This window comes from Mustela lutreola, chromosome 5, assembly GCF_030435805.1.
Source record: "Mustela lutreola isolate mMusLut2 chromosome 5, mMusLut2.pri, whole genome shotgun sequence".
NCBI classification, from domain to species: Eukaryota; Metazoa; Chordata; class Mammalia; order Carnivora; family Mustelidae; genus Mustela; species Mustela lutreola.
The window spans coordinates 135,888,205-135,906,198 of record NC_081294.1 but is presented as its reverse complement, the minus strand read 5'-3'; the positions used below and the strand labels follow the sequence as shown (position 1 = coordinate 135,906,198).

The following is a 17,994-nucleotide window of genomic DNA, read 5'->3' as shown; positions in this document are numbered from 1 at the left end:
GAAATCCTACTCCCAGGCTCAGCCTAAATACCCACTCTCTAATAAAATCTTCCTAAGTCCCACTTCCCCTGCTTGTGTTCCCTCTCTCACTGTCTGTCTGTCAAATACATAAATAAAATCTTTTTTTTTTTTTTTTTTTAAGATTTTATTTATTGATTCGACAGACAGAGATCACAAGTAGGCAGAGAGGCAGGCAGGGAGAGAGAGGAAGGGAAGCAGGCTCCCTGCTGAGCAGAGAGCCTGGATGCGGATGCGGGGCTCAATCCCAGGACCCTGGGATCATGACCTGAGCCGAAGGGAGAGGCTTAACCCACTGAGCCACCCAGGCGCCCCAATAAATAAAATCTTAAAAATAAAAAATCTTCCTAAGTCACCGCTGAGGGGAATTGCATGGAATCTGCTATGCTGTCTGGTGGCAGATCATTGGGACCTGCACTTTGGCCCTGTCACAAGCCTGCACTGGCTGGAGGGGCAGCGCGGTTACTCGGTAAACACCTTCTGCTGTAGATGGTCACCTCCTCATGGGCTAAACAAGCAAGTTCGTGCTGGGAGCCGGATCTCGGCTAAATGTAGGCACTCTGCGTCCCTTACGGAGCTGGCACGTGAGTACTGGTCTCACTGTGATGGGAAGGGCATCGTAGGTCACAAGTGCTGCAGTAGTTTCCTGTGAGCGTCTCTGTGTAACTTTTGGAGGTCTTACCTTTTGAAGTTGGCGAGTGTCTCATCAATCTTCCACACCTTAACAGAATGCTCAGTGCCTAAGGGTCCCCAGGATATGCATGTTAAATAAATTCCTTAAACATTTCATTTGCAAAAAGAATGTGTGCACCCATTTAACCGCACCGCACCGCCGGGCCGGGCTGGAGTGCTCTAACAGAAGAACAGACGTGAGGGGCACTTTCATGTAAGCCTTTTGGTAAATGCTAACAGGAGGCAGATGTTTTGTAGGGTGTGCATAAGGCAGTTTAATCCCTCCCATCCTGTGAAAACCTCTTTTAAAGCTCCCCCGATGGAAAAAATGACCTGACAGGTAAGGCGTCCCCCCAGGGGAGGAAGAGCACAGCAGCAATTACTGTAGGAAGACACGGGACTCTTCCTGCAGAGTCCTCTGAGCTGACACAGAGCCCCGGGCAGCTCACTCTGGCTGGATGGTTAGGGGAGAACAGGTGATGCAGAGAGCTGGTCCTGTGGAGAGCACCACATCTGTGAGGGGGCAGTTACAAGCCCCCTGGGCAGGACGGCACACTCAGAATGCACCGGGAGGTGGGGGGGACACTGGCTCGTTCTTCACGGTGACCAGTTTCACGATCTTCTTATTTTTCTGCCATGTTGGTTTTGGATCTGTGACTTTTACATGCGAAGAGAGGAGCTATCCAGACGGACGAGCTTCGTTTAGGTTTGAGGTCTGCATTTTGCGGTTGACACTGCAAGCCCAGAACCTCTCATCTGTCAGTGCTGTTACCCTTTCCATTCGCTCATACTCCTCCCTTTTGCTGCATCGATTCCAGTGGGCTAGGTATCCTGCAGCTGGGGAAACTGAGGCCCCGAGAATAAAGTTAGATTTGACCCTACTCTTCGGATGGCAGTGTGTAATCAGCATATAGCAAAGGCCACCGTCCATGCTCTCTCATTTGTATTCCATTCTGTAGTTAGAGATGCAAGGGGCTTTCGTTGGATGCTATCAGTTTCATCTTTGGAGTTCATATATGTTATCTCTTAGTAAGTAATGTATATATAATATATGATATGTATAATGTATATTATGCTTAAATACTGACTTCAGTATTAGAAACAGTACAACAGCCAAGCTGAATTCCTTTGGGTCTCTGTGAAAGTGTAGCTCACCAGAACCTATTTCTGAATCCTAATCAGGACATTTCAAGGCTGGTCATGGTTTTTGGACAAATAGTGCTGGTCTCAAATTTGCTGGATACGGTCTTTGAAGAGGCCTGTGTGCATCCGGGCATATTTTGTTAGCAACAGAACCAGGGAAACTGCTTCTTGGGATTCAAAGCTTCCCGTGAAAATCTATTTTTAGGCCTTGTCTAAACCTGGAAACTGTCTAAATTGTCTTTTTCTGGTGATTTAAATTGAGTTGTCTTTATTAATTTGTCTTTGAGTTCATGAAGACATTTGTTGGTCTTAAACTTAGAGCTTAGAAGAATGCATATAGGTTTTTAGGTCACTGCTACATCAATATAATTTAATCAGTTTGGCTAGTCAAAGCTGTGGCTCTTCAAAATTAGAATTGGCTATTTGGGATTATTTTAGACTAAATTATAAACAGGATTAATGATGGTTTGCAATGTAGAGTGCTGAATGGGGACAGGTAGGACATTATTTCACATAATTCGAATTTCTCATTAGAGAAATAATTTTACCCTTCGTTGTAAAATATAGGAAGTCAGAGAATACTAAAGCCAAAATTACCTAAAATCCTGCATCCAGTTATATTTACCATTTACCTTTTTTTAAAAAAATTAACATATAATGTGTGATTTGTTTCAGGGGTACAGGTCTGTGAGTCTTCAGTCTTACACAGTTCACAGCACTCACTATAGCACATACCCTCCCCAGGGTCCATCACCCAGCCACCCCATCCCTCCCCCAGCCCCTACCCCCAGCAACCTTCAGTTTGTTTCCCCAAGATGAAGAGTCTCTTAACGGTTTGTCTCCCTTTCTGGTTTCCTTTTGTTTCATTTTTCCCTCCTTTCCCCTATGATGCTCTGCTTTGTTTCTTAAATTCTGCATATCAGTGAGATCCTATGAAAATTGACTTTCTCTGATTGACTTATTTCACTTAGCATAATACCCTTTGGCTCCATCCATGTCGTTGCAAGTGGCAAGATTTCAATTTTTCGATGCCTGTGTAATAGTCTAGTGTGTGTTTGTGTCTGTGCGTATGTGTATGTATATGTATATGTACGTATGTATATATACCACATCTTCTTTATCCATTTGTCAAGGGACATCTGGGCTCTTTCTATAGTTTGGCTATTGTGGACATTTAATATTTTCTAGTGTATAGAGAAAGAAACTGGTCCTCTTGACATTGTCGCTACCCTAACAGGTGCAAATGGGTATTTGTTTTGGGTAAGAAGCGGTGACAATATAGCATAAGCATTTGCCATGTCTGTCATAGGAATTTTTGTTAAGAAGCTGCTCATGGGCCACTCAGCCCTGCCTGGAAGGTGAAGGAGAAAGAGCCCGCGAACTAGAATACTCTTCTCTCACCAGTGTAGCTTGAACAGGGTTGAAAGCAGAGGGGGGACGTGAAAGAGGAGGAGGGAGTCAGTGGTGCTGTCTGCGAAGAACAGCAAGTGGGTTTGGCGGGTGGGTTCTCTGTGCAGTATAGCCCACAAATCTGAGTCCTACCGTATTTATTTTCCTTCATTAGATTTCCGAACTGGAAGCACTGAACTGAAAACTCGAAATGTATAAGGTTATTGAATTGAAAGCATGGGAGTCAGAGGATGGAAATGAAGAGAAATGAGACCAATAGAGGCATTAGGAAAGAGAAAATGACCAATTCAAAACCAGGTTTGGGGGTAGGGGGGGGATGGTAAGCAGTAGAGCTGGGCCAGTGGAGTCTAGAGCCGGCAGCGAAATAGTGCTCAGGGAGGACGGTGTGAGGAGCTATATCTGTGCTGGAATTGGGGGAGGAGGGTGGCAGGCCACCACTGAGCTCATTCTCTGTAGAAGTCTTCTTCAGCTGCACTCGCGAGGTGGGAGTAGAAATATCTAGGAAACACATAGTCCAGCACGTGAAGCTACTTTTCAGAGAATTCAAAACCAAGACGTAGGAATGCGTAGCAGTAGCTTAAGTGAACAACCCGAAGCCTTTGGTTCGGGACGGTATTGGGCTGGGTGTTACATGTGCTAAATCATTGGATACTTGCAGTACGCACAGCCACAGGGCATGGAAGTGACAAATGGTGGAGCTGGGATCTGAACCCAGGTGTGCCTGCACTCTAAGGCCTTGCTCTTGGAAACACCAGCAGCCCTGGGTTCTCGTGCTCCCCAGTGTGAGATGGAAATAGGTGGTATATCCTTGCAGAAGGCTCACGGTTCCTAACGTGGTTGCCAAATTTGAGTAAAATCTTACTGAATTCAGGGGGCACCTGGGTGGCTCAGTGGGTTAGAGCCTCTGCCTTCGGCTCGGGTCATGATCTCAGGGTCCTGGGATCAAGCCCCGCATCAGGCTCTCTGCTCCACGGGGAGCCTGCTTCCTCCTCTCTCTCTCTCTGCCTGCCTCTCTGTCTACTGGTGATCTGTCTGTCAAATAAATAAATAAAATCTTAAAAAAAAAAAAATCTTACTGAATTCAGCCACGTCCTTTTTTTTTTTTTTTTTTTTTTTTTAATTAATGCAAAATGTATTATTAGCCCCAGGGGTACAGGTCTTGAATCACTGGGTTTACACACTTAAAAGCACTCACCATAGCACATACCTTCCCCAGTGTCCATAACCCCACCCCCCTCTCCCTACCCGCCTCTCCCCAGCAACCCTCAGTTTTGTGAGATTAAGAGTCTTTTATGGTTTGTCTCCCTCCTGATCCCATCTTGTTTCATTTATTCTTTTCCTACCCCCCAAGCCCCCCACGTTGTCTCTCTACTTCCTCATATCAGGGAGATCATATGATAGTTGTCTTTCTCCGATTGACTTATTTCGCTAAGCCTGATACCCTCTAGTTCCATCCATGTCCTCGCAAATCAGCCACCTCCTTTTGTCTTTTAGAGAACTTGCATACAATTAATTAGTAAATGAGGCACTACATTAACTTCTGAGATCAATGGAATCCAACTGGCCTTAATTTAACAAAATCCTGCATCTACAGTTTTTCAAGTCTTAAAAGGAGCACAGTGGTAACCTGAAACCCTTGAACCGGGCTTGGGAAGAGTTTCCCTCGGATTCGTGAGGAGTCCAGAGCCAGTCACTTCAGAGTCCTGAGCATGGCCCTGAAGTAGCTCGTGTTCCTAACAGCCAAAGTACTTGTCTCTTAACAGCACTGGAGAAGACAAATGTACCTAGTGCTCGGCTGCAAATGGATTAAAGCAGTGTTGATCCTCATCTGTCAGAACAATTAACGGGAGTAAAATACTTGCCCTACTTAAAGCAGATGGAGGGGGAGGGGAGAGGAGCCAGGGAAGAGGGGAGGTCGCTCTGTACTACTGTTCATAAGATTAATGTTGCTCTGTGGGCAGAGAGAGCACTGGATTTATTTTCTGAACATTACATGGATTTACAGGGATGTCAGTTATTGCTGAAAGCACAGACTGTGTTCTTAAGGAGTCTCTGTAGGGTACTGAATGAGGCACAGAAGAGGTGTGGGGGTGGGGAGTGGCACGTGAGATATATAGCATCTTTAACAGTAAAGTACGACTTGTTGATCATTTGTCCTCTGATTTTTAAACTCTGTTAAATCCAAGGCTTAACAGTAGCACAGCTTCTTAGAGGATGTATAAATATTGTTACAAGTTTGTTTTTTTTTTTGATAAATAGAATGGACAGACACAGGACTGTAGTGACTAGAGACGATAGCTCTGTGTTTTCAGGGAGACTTGAGATGCCCTCTGCCTTCCACAAGGACTGGATCCATGCTACCAGGGTGGGAGGAAAAGAAAACAGCATATTAATTAAGAATGAGACCTCCAGGAGGATTTTATTATTCCTCGACAGTGGAAGTGGAATGGGAAGATTGTTGAGGTTAGCACAAGAATGATAGAAGATGACAGTTGTGTGAGGAAGAATATTTACATGAGTGCTGCATCAAATTTTAGTTATAGGAAGCCCACTGAGGAAGGCAGCGGGCTGTTGGCGGAAATTCAGCCATCCCTGCTAGGATCGGACGTGGGGGTGAGAAGGGAGTATTATGGGGTGACCGCCGGCTGTGGGCAGATTGGGTAGAGATCATATTATTCCTTTGGTTATGCTCCCCACAGTGTTCCTCATAAATAAATATTCTGTCCTGGTAGCTGCTCCTCCCCTGTTATGCTCTTCTTCTTGCCTGCTAGTCCCTCAGTTACTGGAAGTTCAGAGTCCTCTGCTGTCAGTCACGGCTTTCATGTTTCAATGAGATACTTAGCCATCTTGCTAGAAGAGCTGCTGGGTGCTGAGATGTCAAGATGGTCCTCTCACCACTGGGATGTTGTCTTTCTGAACAGGGACAGCAGAAAGGCAGCACCATATTTAACTGAGGACCACGAGTAACTCTGGTATTGCTCTTCTCAGGTCTTTCCAGAACATACTCTAAGTTGCGCCTTGCCTATCTGAATCCCTGCTTCTTCTCTGAGCAGCATCTCTTCCTTCCTCTGGTCTTTGTCACCACTGAAATGGGAAAAAAATTAACTCTGTTCTGATTTGGAAAAAAAAAAGTGTACATATAAACATTTTTTATATATGTTATATTTTTTAAATTAGTAAAGATCAGAAATTTCCTGTATATGATTGAGAAAATTGAGTATTTCCTTGATAACATTTACTCAGTCATTAAAAACATATGAAGACGCTACACCCACTTAGGAAAATCTATACAAGATAACAGTAAATGAGCAATGTATGTACACTATGATTATAGCCATTAAAAAAACACACACACATGGTTAAAAAATGGAAAGGACCATAGAGAAATCTAATAGCTGATGTAATTGTGGTTTTCAAAATGTAATTTTTAATTTCTTAGTAGTTTTAAAGGTAAAGTATATTTAATCTTAACATTGTTCATAATCCCAAGCAGGCTTACATAATTGACTTTAATGCTCACGTTTGTTCTGCAATTGTGTGGCCGACACACAAACTTCTAGCTGTAGGTTTTCCATCCCTGTGCATCTCAGAGGCTTTATGGCTTCCCTGGCCACTGCCAGAAGTCCACACTGTGTCATTGTGCAAGTCCCACGAGGGCCCTCCAATGCCCGGTTAACCTTCCCATAGTTCTCATTCCCCCAAGCAGGGGAACTGAGTAATACTAATCTCTACCATACACACATTCCACATTTGCTGTGTGCCATGTACAGTGATGGGTGTTGTAAACCAGTCACAGTCCTGTTCCTCAGGGGGATCTAGAGGAGGAGACCCAAGAAATGGAGCCACTGGGTAGTGAGGTAAATGCTGCGGTAGGAAGGAGGAAGGGTACGTGGGAGTGGGGCCCCCCAGGACTCAAGAAGACCTTTCAGAAACCACCCTAGTGAGATGTGCGGTTAAGTGGCACAGGGTGGGAGGCAGGGGTTGCGACGTACCTGGAGAACTGCCATCCGTTCAATATGTCCAGAGAACATAGATTTGGGGCAGGGAGGGAAGGGTGTGGTTCTTAGGCTAGATTGAGAAATTCGGACTCTACCTAAGAGCAAAGGAAAGTCACTGAAGGATTGTTGCCGTTTTATAGTGATCTTTTAGCAAGAGAAGTGACACGCAATACTCAGAATTGCATTTAGAGTGTCGGCTCTGGCTTTGGAGAGCAGTTGGGAGAGAAGGCCAGAGGCAGCAGAGCCCAGTAAAGCACGGTTGCTGCCATCCAGTGGAACAACAGCACGCTCAGTTAGAATGGGGATAGCGGGCATGGGGAGGAGCAAACAGTTTCCCGAATGACTTACCAGGTAAGATCAACAGGAACTAATGGTAAGAGTGAGGAGCAGGGAGGAAGAATTCAAAAAAGAATGCCCATGTCTCTGGCATAGGCAAAAAGGCACGAAGAACCTGGCTCATTGGGTTGAAGCAGCCAGCAGGCCAGCACGGTGATGGGGGGCATGGGTTGACTTTGCGAGGGAAGAAGACAGGTTGAGTTTGGAAGGGGGTGAGCTTATCCCTGGACACAGAGGTCTGCTGGCAGCTGGATGTACAGGTCTGAGGTACAGGAGAGCTGTCACCAGGGCTGCTAGGTTTGAGATCAGTGTTTCACTTGTGTGTGAGGCCTGTGGTAGAGAGGCAACAGATGTCATTCACCCTGAGAATTCTGCTGACAATAGTAGTTTTTGGAATTGCACGTGCCAGCTGAGCATGCAAGAAGGAACTTTTCAGATTTGAGAGTTCTCTATTAGCTGTTGCGCACAGGGCACAGTCCCCTCACTCTTGCCGCTGGTGCCGGGCTGTTGCTGCAATCCTTCAGAAAGAACCTAGCCTGAGCCCAGCCTTCCATCTCTATTGTTGTAACCGCCTTATTTTTACATGGCATTTTAATATACAACAAAAGGGAATTGGGGAATTATTTCTCAGAGATCCAAAGCACTTACCTGTTACAACAAACACTTTTTGTTGTGAGGTGGAGAAAATAGAATTATCTCTTTACTTTTCTGATGGATACTTGAACTTGATTTTTTTTTTTTTTTAAATGGCAAAATCAGCTCCTTGAAAATCAGCACAGGATGTGGCCAACAGACTTGAAAGTGTTTCGCTCCTGCTGTTAGGAGTAGGAATAGGAATGGGGGCAGGAAAAAAGGGAGTATTTAATGCGGTGGTTTTTAAACTTGGTTTGCTTTTTCTTTCCTTTTTTGAGTCTAGACCTATGCTGATCCTAACAACCGAATTTTATTTAGTGATTCATGGGTCAAGAACTTCAGGTTGAAAACATGAAAAATACTCTAGGAATAGTTGACTGGGGACTATTTTATCTCTTTCTTAGGGTTAACTATATTTTAGAGTATATTCTAAGGACTGTCATGTGATCTTTAATTTATTCCCCAGTTACTCAAATTTGCCATTTCATACAACCTCCTTAATATTTTCCTGAGCAGGTTGAACAAGGCTTTCAAAAGTCAAATAAATTATGGTGGATATAACCTCATCTCTACTTCTCTGTCACTGCTTCCCCTGCAGTTGGAGTGGCTAATTGAACACCAACTATAGTAATCTGATTTGCATTTTCCCTGTCAAATGTGCCACTCTGTGAATAGCTAAATTAACTCAGTCTTCCTGGAATATACCCAAATGTTGAGAACCATTTAGGACTTTTCAAAATCATTTGGTCTATTAGCTCTGTCTTAAGATAAGCAGAATAAATGAGTCCCTGAAATCAAAGGGAAACTAATTGTAGAACCTCTTTCCAGCTTTGAGTCATCAAAGCTTGGCTGTCTCAAGTATGTTCTAATGGGGTTCATTATTTTGTTTGTTCTACATTTGATAATTCTGAGATAATTTTACATTTGCATTGTTAATATCCATTTTTCAAAATTTGTTGATATGTCTATTTATTTTCAAGAATAATAATTTATTAGCCTTCCCTTTCGAGGCACAAAAGCTATACTTGCCCATTTTAACAAGTCAAAATACCATGGAAGCATTGCATGCAAAAGCCAACTCTGTCTCTTTGCCTCCATGTATATCCATCTTCCTCCTTAACTAATGCATGTTAACAACTCAGTATTATTCTTCAGTACCCATCTATGCTCATATTTACAAATACGGAAAACATCTTTATGGAAAAAGATCAGACTGTCTGCATCCTTCTTTAACTTCTTTCAGACTTACCAATATATCATGATTTTCTAACATCTCCAGTAGATCTCATTCTTCCTCAAACCTGCAAAATATGGATATGCCAGTTTATTTATTCGCTCCCTTGTAAATGAGCAGTCTCTGTTTTGCTTGTTTAGTTCAATGTCATTATTACATTGCTATAGTATCTTTGTAAATAGATCCTAAAACTAGTAAATGAAGTCAAAAGAGATACTTCCTAGATATCCTAAATAATGCAAGTGATCCTTACCAATAGGCTGGGCACAATTCACATCATTCCTTCCAGCGTCCACCAGCTGGTTGATTTTTCTTAGTTGAGTCCCTTCACCAAGGTATTGGGAAGAAAGAATGGATCAGGAGCCCTGAGTCAGGTCATCTTTTGGACTCAGGTTGCTTCTCTCTCTACCCACCCATGTCCTGAGCCCTTATTCTTTAAATGTCTTTAATCTTTCTTAGCATTGGCTCCAAGGACTCCCCTCTCCCCCGACCAGGACTTTTTAAAAGCAGTTTGCTGACCACTCTACTCCTCCATGGCAATGATATAAAGGGGACCCCACTCTAGTAAGGTTTCTATAGTTTTCAAGCATAAATTCCTACTCTGTGGTTTTAGTCCATCTTCGTATATCCCAGTGTTACCCTCTTCTTTCTTTTGCCCTTTGTGTCACTACTGCAGTAATTTATGGAGGTTTCCATCTTTGGATTTATTATGCCATTGATCAGAGTTTGGCGCAGTGGCCTGAAAGTCCCTTGTACACCTTTGCTACAAGGGCATTCAGAGTTAGAGTGTTGTTTTAGCCATTTCGGGTTAGAGAGACTTTACCAAATAAGATACTCACGACAAAAAAAAAAAAAAAAAAAAAAAAAAATTCTGGGCCACTTGGATTTCATTCATTCATTAACTATATGTGTGCTTGCCCTGGAATAGTTGCTGGGAATAAAATACTCTTAGGGAAAAACAGGCATGTGTTTGTCCTCGAGGAATTTGTGTCTGGATTAAGGAGAGCCACTACATGTTTTTAGCAGGCTTACACATGACTCACTGACTTTGGGGGGTGAAGATGGGGAGAGTGAAAGTTTAATGTTTAATGTTCTCATCCAAGCCCTATGTGATTTAAAAAAAAAAGAAAAATCTTCATGGTAATTTTATCCAAAGAATAAATAGCTAAAATATTTTTGAAAAACAAACGGGATGTTTTAATGTAACATTAAACATTAAAATACCGTCATTTAAAATAGCATAAAGAGGATTTTGTTGTATCATAGTGGCTGCAATAAGAACCGTAGGGTTTTAATTATTTAGTAGTACTAGGACAATTGTTAAGTAAAAACAAATTTGGATTGGTAATTTATGTAATAAAATTCCATACGGGATAAAGGTTTTTAAAATGACCATATTTTTAAAAATGAAGAAAATGTAGGTAACTCTGACTAGAGTAGAGAAGAAATTTTTGAATAAACGGGGAAAAAATCTGCGAAGAAGATTTATGGAGACAACTTAATAATATAAAACATAGATGCAAAAAATGCTATATAATTTTTTTTCAAGTTCATAATTTATTGTACAAATTGAGTATCACATGATGAGTTGACATTAGCTTCTCCAGGCATGGGAACTTAACAGATGGGGTACAGGTTAAAATCCATTTATGTTGCTTTCACAGCTGTTATTTTTTTAGACCTTAACTTGAAGTATGATCTGATACTTCAGTGCCTCCATATGTGGCCAGTACACACAATTCATTCTACCTGTGAGAGTATAAGAATTGAAATATTTTTTGATACCAGTCAAATGGGTTTGGGCATCAATTTCTGGACCTGCCATGATTTCAGTCTTACAGAAGGCACCAATTCTGCCCAAAAATGCTATATAGGTTAAAAGGTGAACAGAACAGTCAACTAAGAAAGAATAACTTCAAATACATATGGTGAAAGATGAGTATCTATAATACCCTTCAAACTCTAAGAAGTCAACATCCTGCCAAAATGGGCAAAGAACATGAACAGGCAATTAGGAATGTAAAGCCATATGTCTAATAAACTTAGGGGGAAAAAAACCTAGCCTCAAATAATCAAGGAAACAGACAAAAATCATTTTGGAACCATATTGGCAGAAGGAATTTTTACATGGTCTATCTAGATTTGCTGGAAGTAAAGCAAAATAGATATACCTGGCAGAAGTATATATTGCAGTAGCTTTTCCTCAGCTTTTGTGCGGGAAGCAACTTCACATTCAGAGGCTTTGGACAAATAATTCTATTTACAGGAATATGCCTAATGTTCTTCACTGCAGCATTATACAACCAGGGAAATTGTTCACACATCCAGTAACCAGTTGTTGGTTAAATTATGATATATCCAGCACATAGGTAATGACATCAAGATAGGACAGATGTCCATGAGTGAAGTCTTCTTTCTTGTAGGTTTCTTCTGGGATCTGTCAATGTTTAGGAGGTGTAGAGAAAGAGCAGATTCTTACATTTGCCACCTCTGGTCCTTTTTATGCCAACAAGATTACTTAGGAAGCTTTGTACATGGAAAGTAAAGATTTCTGAGCTCTAAACCTACAGGAAGTATGTGACCACATATGGAATGAACGGAAGATGAAGGCTATTCTGTATCCACATGAATTGCTGAAGAAGCTATAATCACCTCCAAAACCTTACCTGGGCTATTAAATAATCTGAAAGAGATGATAGTGACACCTGAGATGTTTACCTGTGTTGTTTTGTGGTCATATGGGCAGAAACTGCACCATTAAGCTCTGAATCCTGTTTCATTTGTAAGTGGAATTTGGTCATCAGTATTAAGTCAGGCACCTGGATTGTTTGAACTGAATTATGTTCATTTGGTATGAACGCTATGGTACATGTCTCTGTTGTCTTCCACTCATTGACTGGAGAAAAGTATCCTGTGTGTTTTCATATAGAATCCTTTCCGTAAATAATAATTCTTTTCTTTCTAATGTTCCCACAGTGCCTGAAGTCCATCTGCCACATTTGAGTAGCTTTCCATTTTTATTTTCTCAGGCCAAATTTCAGCTGATGGTAGATCGATCATGGAGGTAGGGAAGGGAGGGCCTTCCTTAGGCGGGGCTTCCGACAACAGTGTCAGTTACCGCCAAGTTCCATGGCTCCTCGGTTGACAAACAGATCTCTCTGAAATGCTTTGTGCCTTGAAACCTCACAATTTCTGGAGAATTCCTTCCCAATGGCTGCTGCTTTTCTTGGAGACTGCCCAAAAACCACTATGAAATGATAGGGGATATAGAGCCACTGATTACATTTTCTGGGTAAAGGGGGTTTCTGCCTTCTGCTTGTCTGTGCATTTTTGCCCTTGTTAGCTAACTGTGAGACAGGACCCTAATACATTTGGGGGCAGAAATGCAAACTAATTGGTACTCAAGTGATGAAACCACTCTACTTTCTGTGCTTCCTTTAGTCTCCAGAGTTAAGAAAATGGCTTCCTGTCCGATAGGAGATTACCTTGGACCATGCCGTGGTTACAGCTTGCAGAATTTGTCTCGGGAGCTTCTTGGTGGATATATGAAGTTGTGATAGGATGTTTTGTGTGAAAGCAGATATCTGAGTGAACTTGCAGGAACTCACTTTCTGTGATTCATTGAGGTCATGGCCAAATGCCCAGACAGAGCAGAAATGCTCCTCAGGAGCACCTGACATGTTTGAAGCCACAGCTTTAGCGGCGGTCATTCCCAATACTTCAGTGAAGTGTCCATTCAGAATTCAGAGTTGCCAGTGTGGGGGTCAGACACCTTTACTTTGCTGTAGGAGACCTGACTTCAGGAGACTCCTATTAGCATAACCATATGGCACGTAATTTGGCAATATGTGGATCCTGACCCTCAAACTTCAAGTCTCGTCCTTGAGATCCCTTCTCCTTCATGCTCTTTGGTGGAACAGAACACCTCAGAGGTGCTCGCTTACACTGTAACCTCTGACTTCATTAGCAAAGAGGCTTTTGTCCACCTCACTTCTTTGCAGACTCTATGACAAAGGCAACGTAAAGTGTGTGAGAGATGAATTTTGAAGAACCAAGTAGGAGGAGTTAAATATAAAAGTCAGTAAATACTCCGCTTGAACTATATCCTGTAACATTTTTATGGTGCTTGTGACCTATAACCTTTATCTAAACATTTTCCTCTCTCCCCAGTATCTGTGGGATGTGGATATGGTGAATATTAGCTTCCACAGCACAGATAAGCAACAGGAGGGGTGGGGGGTAGATAGAAGTTGGGCCCTGAGGTACTTGAGTTATAGGCACACACAAAAAGCAGTGAGCTTCATGTGGCTATGTTTCATCAAATTTTTAGCAATGTGGCTTCCTGCCCAAGAGGTGGGAAAATTGCACATTGCCCAATCCTACAAGAGAAGGATGTTTCTGTCCTAGGGTAGAAATAAAGTACGTTGACAGAAAGGAGGAGGGGAAAAAAATGAAAGAAATAACAGGACCAGGTACAGCCTGGGGCTCCACTTGTCCTTCTTTAAAAGAAGTAGTTGCTGGAAGGCAAGAAAGAAAAAAATTAATATGCATGCCACATTAATTATTTCCTGCCATGAAGACCAGCCTGTCCATGATCCTGCGCTTTCAAAAAAAATTTTTTTTTGTGTGCAATTTATTTAAAAAAATTCCTCATTTTAGTGGAGATGTGGGATAGATCCTTCTCATTCTATCGTGGTAGCTATAGCCAAGGTAGTATGCACTTGTCCTCCCCAGAACAAAGTGCATTATTTAACCAAAGTGAAGTTGGGCAATGTATAAATGCTGGGGAGGATCGCATGGTATCATTTATGCCTGTCTCCCAAGCAGCGTGCTTTGCTGACTAGTCCCCGAATTGCCTCTTGCTGCCTGAATAGCTACTATTAAAGAAATGAGGCATTTTGTTTTCCAGACAGCCCTCTGATTGTTCCCTACACTCACACAGGAGTGCCTGGCTGCAGAGCTTTCTATTTTTCTTCTAGGTCATCCCACAGCAGTTCAAAAGGTGATCTGTCACGGGGAGGAGGGCAAGTCAATGCATTTTAAGAAACCCGCCCTTGTGTCTCCCCGTGGCCAGAATGTGACCTGCACGGAATATCTGAACTTGAACATGAACCCCCTTGGCTCTGCACCTGAGCCATTCGACCAGGTCTGAATGAGAGAATTCTTTTTTTTTTTTTTTTTTTTTTTTTTAAGATTTTATTTATTTATCAGAGAGAGGGGGAGAGAGCGAGCACAGGAAGACAGAATGGCAGGCAGAGGCAGAAGCAGGCTCCCTGCTGAGCAAGGAGCCCGATGTGGGACTCGATCCCAGGACGCTGGGATCATGACCTGAGCCGAAGGCAGCTACTTAACCAACTGAGCGTCCCTAGAGAATTCTTTTTTGAGAACAACCTCAAGCTGTTTCTTAGTCCACAACTCAATTCCACCCAATTACCTAAGTACCGTGTGCTTCTGGGAGGGGGTGGGGTCGGCCTTAGAGGAGATGAGGCGAGATGAAGGCTTCGACACATCTAGCTGCAGGAGTGATCCTGCAGGAAGTCTTTCAAACGGCACCTTTTTGGGGGGAAAAAAAATGGAGGTATAATTGATAGACAACCTTATTTATGTTAGCTTCAGGTGTAAAATATACAATATTTGTATGTATTGAAAAATGATCAGCACCATGTCTAATTTAACACCTGTGATCACACATGACTATGGAGTGTTTTTTTCTTGTTATGAGAACTTTTAGGCTCTCCTTTCTTAGCAACTTTTAAATATGCACTACAGCTTTGTTAAGGACAGTCACCATGCCGTGCGTCACGTCCTCGGAACTTCATTTATTTTATAACCGGACGTTTGTCCCTTTGGACTCCCTCCTCCCATTTCACCCATCTCCTGCCCCACTCTCTCCCCTCACTCTGGCACCCACCAGTCTGTTCTGTGCATTTGTGAGCTTGGTTGTGGTTCTTTTTTTTTTTTTTTTTCCCTCCCCTCCCAATTTTTTTTTTTTTTTTAATAACCTATAATGCTAATTCTCATCATGATTCTTTCCTTATTTCCCTTGTTCCTTTCTCCTTCTGGATTTCCTGGCTTCCTTCAGTACTAATGGCTGCCTTCATGTATATAGCATGTTCATTTTAGTTTTCCTTCCCTTTGTCCTTTGGACTGAATTCTTTTCCCCTTTCCTTCTTCCCTTCTTGTCTACAGAACCACAAAAGCGATGCAAAATCAGTATCCTCCTTCTCCTTCAGGCATCTGGGATGGTGGGACAATTCCAGAATTTCCTTAGGGGGAGGACTCGGGATGCTCTGGGGCCGGGGCCTGGGGAGGGGGAGGCACAAGGGGCCTCGCCTTGTCTGTTTTCTTGGCCAACTTCTATTAGATGCTTACAGGAGAGCTGATGGGTATTCTGGGGGCTGAAGCCTGCCTAAGTTATTGTTACTAGTCTAACCCAAACTCCAGGAGTCTTTGCTTTATTTATTTATTTTTAAAAAATATTTTATTTATTTATTTGACAGAGATCACAAGTAGGCAGAGAGGCAGGAGAGAGAGAGGAGGAAGCAGGCTCCCTGCGGAGCAGAGAGCCCGATGTGGGGCTCGATCCCAAGACCCTGGGATCATAACCCGAGCCGAAGGCAGAGGCTTTAACCACTGAGCCACCCAGGCGCCCCAAGGAGTCTTTGCTTTGTAGACTTAAAAGGATAAAATGCAGTACGTAGAATTAGCATTGCCAAGTCTTTGGTGCCTGTGTTGCTCTCCCCTCTCTCGCTCTAGTCCTTTGTCCTCTTCTCTATTCCCCATCCACTAAGAGGGCTTCATAAAAAACCACAGACAGGGGCGCCTGGGTGGCTCAGTGGGTTAAGCCGCTGCCTTCGGCTCAGGTCATGATCTCAGGGTCCTGGGATCGAGCCCCGTATCGGTCTCTCTGCTCAGCAGGGAGCCTGCTTCTCTCTCTGTCTCTGCCTGCCTCTCCATCTACTTGTGATTTCTCTCTGTCAAATAAATACATGAAATCTTAAAAAAAAAAAAAAAAAAAAAAAACCACAGACACAGAAGAGGAGCTTGGGTTGCTGGGGCCTGCACCCTATTCAAACTTGGAGATTTGGAATTCCAGAAACCGCAAGAGTTCTGTGCATATGGTATATTCTGGAATTTAAACTCACCGTAGGCGAGGTCTGCTTTATATTAGCATCTTTCCTAGCATAGCTTTATCCTTCTGTGTACTCTATTAAGGTATTTCTGGGGAAATCACTTAACGTATGGGGCATGGCTGATCTTTTTTTAAAGGTTTTTTTTTCCTTAAAATGTACATGAATAACTGTTTTTGTCCCCAAAATGCAGTGGGAGAAAGAAATGCATGTTTTTTCAGAAGGTTTCAAAGAACAGATCATGTAAAGCACTGGTCTGAATGTATATGAAGATACTCTTACCATCTGGAATTTATTAGGAAAAAAAGAACACATATTCAGTGAAACTGTAACAGTCCATATTTCAAGTTATCAATTCCTTAAGGCTCTCAGCTCCCGTGTTGAAGTGAGCGTCTACTACACCCCGTATAAGCTCCAGATTGGCTTGCCGGGACTTGTCCGAGGCTTTATGCACACTGGGCATGTGAAATGACTAGAGGAAAGTCACCTTAACCTTGTTGCTCTACAAGCTGGAGAGTTCCAGCTCTGTGAGTCCACAGGAAATGATTTGAGATGTTCCCACTTTTTTTTTGTGAGCATGAATCTGTTGCTCAAAAGAATGTAAAATCTGGAATGAGGCAGGTTAACTTTGTAATTTTGAAAAAGAATGCCGAGACAGGAGGCAATTTCTGAATAATTTTAGTTTCTTTTGAGATGTGAATTGAAAGGGCAAACCGATGCCATACATTAGGCGTGTCTGCCCCAGGAGAAATTGCTTTAAAGCTAGAAAGGGAGGTTAGATCTCTTTCATTGTGATTGGCGGGGAGAGTTCTCTGTACCTTTTACACCCTGTTATTGTGGGAGAGGGGGAGCTCTTCCTTGATGTATCAATCGTTTTAAATACCTGGTTCCGGGGTGCCTGGGTGGCTCAGTCATGAAGCATCTGCCTTCCGCTCAGGTCATGATCCCGGGGTCCTGGGATCAAGCCCCGCATCGAGGTCCTTGCTTAATGCGGAACCTGCTTCTCCCTCTGCCATTCTCCCTGCTTGTGTTCCTTGTCTCACTGTCAAATAAATAAAATCTTTAAAAAAAAAAAAATGACTGCACTCTTAAAAAAAAATTAAATAAATATATACCCAGTTCCAATGCAGTCATTTTGTGGCTAGCTCTGGCCCTTGTGGGTGTGTCAGTGCCCTAGTTCTTAGGCCAAAGTGTAGCAGGCAACTGAAGCCCGCAGATTCCCCGCTCCTGTAGATGCACTCGCTATCGCTGTTTGGTTTTTGTGTTTTTGTTTTTGTTTTTGAAACCCAGCAAACCCCAGAAAGCGTACTTCGAGGGGCCTGTGCGTCCCTGGAAATCACCTCCGTGTTCCTTTGGCACATGAAGAGAAGTGTGCTCCATGATCACTCTGTGTGTTGACTCACTTTGTTTGGCCCCCAGC

At 42.8% G+C, this 17,994-nt stretch overlaps 1 protein-coding gene and 1 pseudogene across 3 annotated transcripts in view; one reads left to right on the top strand and one right to left on the bottom strand.

The window, feature by feature from the left end:
- Positions 1-17,994, top strand: part of MCC (MCC regulator of WNT signaling pathway) — a 436,865-nt gene that overhangs the window by 292,755 nt on the left and 126,116 nt on the right. The window lies entirely within an intron of this gene.
- Positions 10,999-11,270, bottom strand: LOC131832538 (ATP synthase membrane subunit K, mitochondrial-like; annotated as a pseudogene).